This window comes from Cheilinus undulatus, linkage group 15, assembly GCF_018320785.1.
Source record: "Cheilinus undulatus linkage group 15, ASM1832078v1, whole genome shotgun sequence".
NCBI lineage: Eukaryota > Metazoa > Chordata > Actinopteri > Labriformes > Labridae > Cheilinus > Cheilinus undulatus.
Window position 1 is genome coordinate 32,789,454 of NC_054879.1, and position 7,901 is coordinate 32,797,354.

The following is a 7,901-nucleotide window of genomic DNA, read 5'->3' on the forward strand; positions in this document are numbered from 1 at the left end:
ATCAATTTCTTTTGGCCATTTGTTTTCAAATTTATTCACTTAATTTCTTTCTATGACTGCTGTTTTTTCCAAAATCATTTACTTAAAATTTCCTTTTCCCAGTTAAAATTACAACATTTAAAATGAAGTTTCCTAAATGTTAGAATAATGTAGACCCCCAGACCATGTGATATTTGTTGAAGAATTCAGAATGACTAAATAGGACAACCTTTAGCTATTACAAAGGAGTTTATTTTAAACCAAAAAATATGAATTACAAGTTAATGAAGACATGGTTCACATTTATAACAGTTCCTTGAAAAATTATCACTTCTATTTTTTTTCCTTATCTTTTTCTTGTACAATCCATGTTTTTCATTATTAAAAAATCATCTTAAATCAATATCCTCCCTCTAAAATCTTCATCTCAACAATGATCACGAATTCATCCTAATCCTGCAAACTTCACCTATTAATTCATTATGTTTGTAATTCAAGTCTGTTTGTCTCCCTTTGTTACTCTGAGCTCCCCTCTCCTCCCTCAACCTCTGTCCTTAATCGGAGAAAGGTGTCTGTGCCGGGAAGTTTTTCTGAAGTGTCCACGAGGAGACGAGGGGTCAGCTGAGACAGGAAACTGATGGCCGGTGCTGTATGAAAACATCTCTGCAGCACAGAGACCTTCAAAGAGAGACAGGGATGATCTCCCCCGGGACTGTTCCCGCACACAAACACACAGCAACTGCCTGGATGCTGAGGGGAAAGGCGACCTCAGTGTGAAACATCAGTCAACAAGTGTGCACCCGGGGTCAGAGCTCAACGCACTTCTATTTTTTCACCTGCTTCCTACAGCTTGTGGGGAACTTTTGAAGCCATGTTGGGCTCGTATGGCTTTGCTTTAGGGGCCGTTTAGTTTGTTTGCACATACAGTACAATACACCAGTTTGAGCTTTGATGCTCGGACGATGTTACTGATACTCACATCGGGGGTCTCTGCTGCACACGACCATCAGAGTCCATGTATATGACCTCTTAAATATGCGACTAATACCACATGATGAAATTTCCTTTTTGCTTAACTGTGTTTGTATTTTTGCTGCTTTGAAGTTTAAAGTGAGTGTCTGAAAGGACAACAAATAGTCCATAGGCTGTGCTGGCTTTAAGATGAAACCTGTTTCAACAAGCTGCATGTAAAGGTCGTGATTGTGAAAGGGCTTCATGCTATGGAGCGAATGCAGACAGAATAAGATCAAAAAAGGTTTGAATAGTGACATTCAAGACTCGAAGCTTTCCCCTCACATTATTTTCCATCATGCAGCGTAACACGCCATGCAGCCGAGGTTCGGCCGGCTACAAAACCATCAGCTATTCGCTTTATGTACTCCTTTTCTCCCTTTCTTTACTTTCTGTGTGATCATTTCATTGGGTGCCTGCAGCTGACTGTCTCTCTGCTGCACAGCTGTGCTGGCACATCAGTGGGGGAGCACACTTTTATCATAATCATTCTTTGAATACCTTTCATTATCATAAAATATGTGAGTATTAAAGGGATGGATTCACCGGGCCCGCCAACATCTTCATTATCCATTCTGACTGACAAAAACCTGCTGTCCTAGGGAGTGACATTAATAAAAGATGGGATACTTCTGCCTTATGAAGTCCTCTCCTTGTTCTCGGGGTTTTCACAGTGCACCTTTTACCTGCTTGGATGCTCCGTCACAACGCTCTAATGAAATCACTTCTCAGGAGGGGTCCTTTATTGTGTTCTATTAATCACACTGATGACTTTTGATCATTGTAATCAATGGATTTTTGGGAGAATCATGTCTGATTGTTCCCAGTCATAACCACTCACAAATCTGAAATGCTAAATTCAACAAACTCGTTATGAAAAGGGGGGGGGAAAAAGGGACATTGTGGTCCTTTTGTTGCTGCGGCATATTCAACAGAGGAACGAGAAGCAGGGGAGCACTAATTTGAACCCACTGAGGGCGTTTTGGAACAGCAGGTGTGCTATTTTGCATCTGATAAGCAGCAACAAGCCAGCGCCAACAAAATAAAGAACGCAAGGCTTATCAAAACTGCAGAAATGAAACGTCCCGAGACATTAAATGAGGCAGCAGTCGGAATACGCGTGATGGTCACAATGAAATTTGAGGGACTGGGACTGTGAGAACAGGCTCTTTGATTTTGATTTTTAAGATGTAGGCCTAGAAAAGAATTAGAGCATTTTAGAAGTGAATTCTGCAGCTAATATGAGCTTTTCTTTAACATTATCATTTTCTTTCAGAGCATAAATCACTGACAAAAGGTCCATAATATCCCTTATTCTCAATTTAGTGTTTAGGAAGCAGTGACTGAAGTTAGACCAGCTCACTTAGAATAGGAATCTGTCTTATCAGACATGGACTTTAATGCTCATATTGCTATTAAACTCTCTTATAGTTGCTCTTAAATGTCATGCTGGCCTATTCACTTGGCAGCCTTCAATATTTTTAACTTAGATCATTAAATAAATGGCACTAAAACACTATATTTAATCAAAAATGTAAATTTAGGGGCCACTTAAGAGGTGCTAATTTAAGAGTGTCATAAAGGACAAATACGTGTACTACAGCTGCAAGATTATAGTTGATTTTTTTTTTTAATTCTAAAAGTAGGCTCCTCTTTTTTCTGATTTTGCATTCATTAGAGAGAGATAGGACAGTGGGTAGAGCCAGAAACAGGGAAAAGGGAGCGGGGAATCCCACAGGCCAGACTTCCGCCTCTTCCGCCTTACACGGGGTGCAACCTGGCTACGAGGCTGGCTGCACCCTTGGTCCTAAGAAGTCCCAGAAAGTGAAAAGCATGACTAGGTCTGTCCACAGAAATGGCTGGCCCCCTGAAAGACCCGGTAAATGAGGCCTCCCTGGATGCTATTTAACAATATCAGCACATTCACATTAGAAATGTTGCATTAGCGCTAACCCCCTGGTCAACATTCGCCTCCAGGGCCCAGCTTCATTCAGCTTTAGAGCAGATGAAGGAAGATTGCTGCAGCTCTTATCTTAGAATAGCTATAAATTATGACATTACTGTCCTTTAAAGCCCACCCACCACTTTAATATAACAACAATAGAGGCTCAAACTAGTGTAAGAAGAGGGGGTGTCATTGTATACATTTTAACACAGAAAGCAACAATTGATTTTTGTTTTCGTTTTTTTCTTAAGTAATAATAGGTATTTATGTATAGAAAGGTAAGGATAATCATTGCTTGAATTAAAAATGAACCATGATTTCACTTCTTGAAACTCCAAGACTCTGGGTCCTAGAAAGCTTCACCCCCAACCCCTGTATGGATAGCCTTATGTGTGAATATTTTTTTTAACAACTTTATGCACAGTATTACCATTTTGTACTACTTTTGACTTTTAAGCACAAGGTAGTTATTTTTAAGATTTATTTTTAAAGCTTTTGCCTTTATTTTGAAAGGACAGCAAGTGAAAAACAGGGAGAGAGAGAGGGATGACATGACTGAAAGAAGCCACAGGTCAACTTTGAACCCAGGCTGTCTGAGTGGAGATCTATGAAACCTAAACGCCATAGGTAGGGAGGGTTGTTTGGATTTAATCAGTGACAGTGATTAAAACAGTGAATTTTTGACTGCAGGGGATCACTTTTAAATGATCAAACAAACATGTTATCTTCAATGTACCTGCAAAATATATTTTTGTATAGCTTCTCTCAATTTTTTTATATTTCACAGGACCACCTCAAATAATTCAATAATTCAACACTTTACACAACAACACATATCATGTGTTCTAAAACAGCAAAGTCTTTATTATTCCAATGATCAAAGAAATCCAAAACTGCTGCAGCTTAAAAAAGAACAACTTAAGATTTCAGATAATATTTTTCACCAAACGTTCCCTTTTAATTGGGACAGAGCATTGTCTAAATCTGGGGAGTGGGCAACTTTAGTCATGAAGAAGGTCAAACAAATTCTTTTCTCACTCTCTGAGGGCTTAAAGAATCAAATACTCTCAACAGGACAATTATAGTAACTAGCAACTTCATGAAAAGAGCAAAAATATTACTTTATTTAAAATTCACTATGCCGGAATTTTGTCAGCTCAAAAGTAATTAGAAATGCTTAATTTAATGAACTCAGTGTAGAATTAAAGTACATTTGATCGTCTTTTTCAAAGCACTAAACAGAGGATCTATTTTACTAATCTTTTTTTTTTTTTCATAAAAATTTAATAATGCTTCATAAAGGAGTCTTACAGAATTAATTACAGCCAATTCTTTTGAGTTATTTCTTGCAAAGAATAAACATATACCAGTGATTCAAGATACTATCTATTCCATATCTTAATATGAGCATGGTGTTGTACTGGCACCTCAGGTTGAATTGCTTCTTGGATGATATTTACATGTTTTCTTTATATTTACAACTAAATGACACTTGAAATAGACTCCCAGGCAACGTTTAGTGAGGAAGGGGGCCTGGCTGCCAGTTGCCCACCCCTGGTCTAAACTGAATAAACATTGGCTGGATTTGTTTTTTGTTTGAGAAATAAAAACAAATTTTGCTTCCATGGTATAAAGACAAACACCAGTGTTGTTTGATATTTTTTACAGTTCGATATCAAAGCGTTAAGTCCCGGTCTTATGACAGCCCACACACAGAGCCATACTGTACATCTGTAGGAGCATCTTTGACAGAGTTCTCATCAATGTGACAGGATGTGATCAAGGGCAGTCCTATGATGTGTCCGCTGGGCCTCCATACAGCCCTCCCACGCCACCCCACCCACAACAACCCTAATGGGCTCTGATGGGCACCTCCATCTTGCTTGTCTAATTGATGTAAATACTGCGCATTTGAACCCACAGTCCTTCCCACCATCCTCGGCCTTCCTCGGCTCCCCTCCCCTCTGTGTTTCCTCTAACAGTAGGGCTCAGAGGTCAGGCTGACTGAGTGATCATTAGAATGGCAGGCCTTATTAGAGGAGCAGCTTGTCTGACACCCTCGTCCACGTCCCGGAGAGGGAGCCACCCTGTCCGCTCCATCTAGATCAGATTACATGACACGACCTCGGAGCGGATACTACCAGTGCTCTACGACACTGTAGGCCACTGGGGCACGGTGGCATTTTCAGAGGGGTCCCCTCGCCTGTCACCACTCTGTCCGTCTGGCTGCGATGCACTCTGTCATTTTAAGGAGGGCTACTGTCACCGGGCATTGGGGCTGTTGTGTCTACATGCCCTGGCATTTTCGGCAGTGTTCCCTCTAACGGAGCATCGAGCCACCCTCTTGAGAGTCGGTGATGTCGCAGCCAGTGATTAATAGTTCGAGATGGGCTATAAAACGTCCGGTGCAGCCAGATGCTAGCCAGGGCTTTGCTGAACTGATATAATGGACAAAGTCTGCCAATTTGGCTCCCTTACAAAGCCTGGAAGTTCCCCAAGATTGATTCTGTTTCTGTGTAGCCGTGCCCTGGGGGCTGAGCGTTGAGGATGCACTCTTGTGAAAAATGTTTCGCTGTATTATCTTCAGTTGAGAAAAGCACTAAATGATCATGGATGTAACAAAAATGGCCAATATATTGGCTGACATTTGCATGCAACAGTGGAAATCTAAGCTGATTTGATCATTTCTTAAGTTAAGGAAAGGCTCTGTGGCTGTGGATGGAAAAAAGCAGAGAAAGGAGGGGGGGTGTTGGGATAATTTGCAGCAGGAGCCTTCTGAGACTGTTTTGCAAAACAAAACGAAGCAGCCAGACCCTTATTGAAAAATATAGTGCAGTGAGACGGAAATTTATTAACTGGCACCAGTTAATGTGTGCATTATTCATTTCTGGCGAGCATGAAAAATGATCTAAAGAGGTTTGAAATTGCAGACGCGCAGGCTGACTGCACAGTGGCTGGGCTCGCTGGTTCGTTTCATCCCCTCTTGCAGGGGTGTTTGGGGGCAGAGAGAGGAAGGTGGTGGAGGGAGCAGAGGGACGGAGGGATGGTTGATGATGGAGGGATGGAGGGGAGGAGTGCAAGGCCCTTTCTGGACAGTAGGGCTTTCCAGTAACAGCTGTGCTTCTCTCACGAGGGGGCGGCAGCAGCACTGGGAGAGAGGCTGCTTGGGACAGATGGAGCAGCCCGGCACCACCTCCCCTCTCACCTCCCACTATGGCTTCTCTTATTAAAAATACATCTCCAACACTATTAATGTGTCGCTGGTATGTGTGCATGCATGTTGTGTGTGCATGATTTGGTACTTGTTTTATGAGCAGTATGGAAGGTTTTGTGGATATCCAAGCAACTTTTCCAGGATAAATATCAGATCTTATTATGTATTAAGGCCTGTCAGAATAAACAGGTTAACTGCAGTAAGTTAAAGTTCCAAAATAAAGACAGTAGATTCATTAATCACATGATATGTTGTTTTAGGCCTGCTATAGTTAAGCTTAAGTAGTGAGGCTGCAACTTGAAACTGTTCACCGTAGCATCTTTGTATTTTAACAGTGATGAAAAATAAGGACACTGCTGCCCCTTTGAATCGCTCATTTTACTTAAAAAATAAGAAAACGATAGCTCAGTGGAAAGGCCAAAAGCTTCCAAGTTTAGCTTTCTCCGTAGCTAGTTTCCTTAGCTTTTCTATCCATTGCAAGTTCTTTTTGCCATAGTTAAGCTAATGTTGTTACTTTCCCATCACCAGGAGTTCTGTAATTCCTTTCAGAAACAAAAAATATTTTTACCTAAATAGGACATAAACTACCCTTTGCTTAAATAGCACAAATTACAAAGTAAAATTCATAGCAAGTTCTTTTATGCCATGATTATGCTAACGTTTACTGTCCATCATCTAGAAGTTTTGTATTTCTCGCCGTAACAAGTAAAATGCCCCAAGGTTAAGAAAGCACAAATTATAAATTAAAAAAGTACATCCATTTCAAGTTCTTTTTGCCATAGTTAAGCTAATATTACTTTTCTATTATCAGAAGTTCTGTATTTCCTTTAAGACTCAAAGCATATTTTTACTTAGCAGAAAGCAAAGTGCCCTTAGTTTAAACAGCACAGCTTACAAGGTAAAATACATATCAAGTTCTTTTTTTGCCATAGTTAGGAATGTTTTTTTACCCTCCATTTACCAGAAGTTTGGTATTCTACACCCTTACATGGAGTAAAGTTTAAGATTAAGAGGGCACATATTACAACTTAGAAAAAGACAAACTATAGCAGCTTTTTTTTTTTTTTGCCATGGTTAAGTTAATATTTTACTTTCCATTTACTAGAATTTTCACATTTCCCTTCAGAATTAAAGCAGGCTATACCCAAACAGAAAGTTAAATACTATTAGTTTAAAACAGCACAAATCACAAACTGAAATCCATATCAAGTTCCTTTTTGCCATGGTTAATGACGTTAATGTATTATTTTCAATCTACTTTAAGTTTTGTATTTTTTTTACCCTAACAAAAAGTAAAATACGCACGGTTAAGATGGCTTGCTATAAAAAGTACAATCCATAGCATGTGCTTTTTGCTATGGTTAATACTATTGCATTACCTTCCATTACCAGAAGTTTTACATTTTTCTTCAAACTTAAAGCAGATGTTTACCCAAACGAAAGTAAAGTGCCTTTACTTAGACGTCATAAATTGCAAAGTACAATCTGATGGGTATTTTTCTTGCCATGGTTTCATCCCAACAGTAAAGTGCCTTATACTGTAAAAATTGTAGTTTTACACTCTTAATAGAAATTGTTTCGAACTAAAAAAACGGCTTCAATTTGTCACAAGCAACTGAACTCAAGTTAACAAGCTGCAACTCATTACCTTCTAGTAACTTCTTAACTTGAGTTGAATTAACTTAATGCAAGTATCTGTTACTATTTGAAGCATTTTTTTTTAGATGAGAATCTATTTAGAGTGTAAATTGA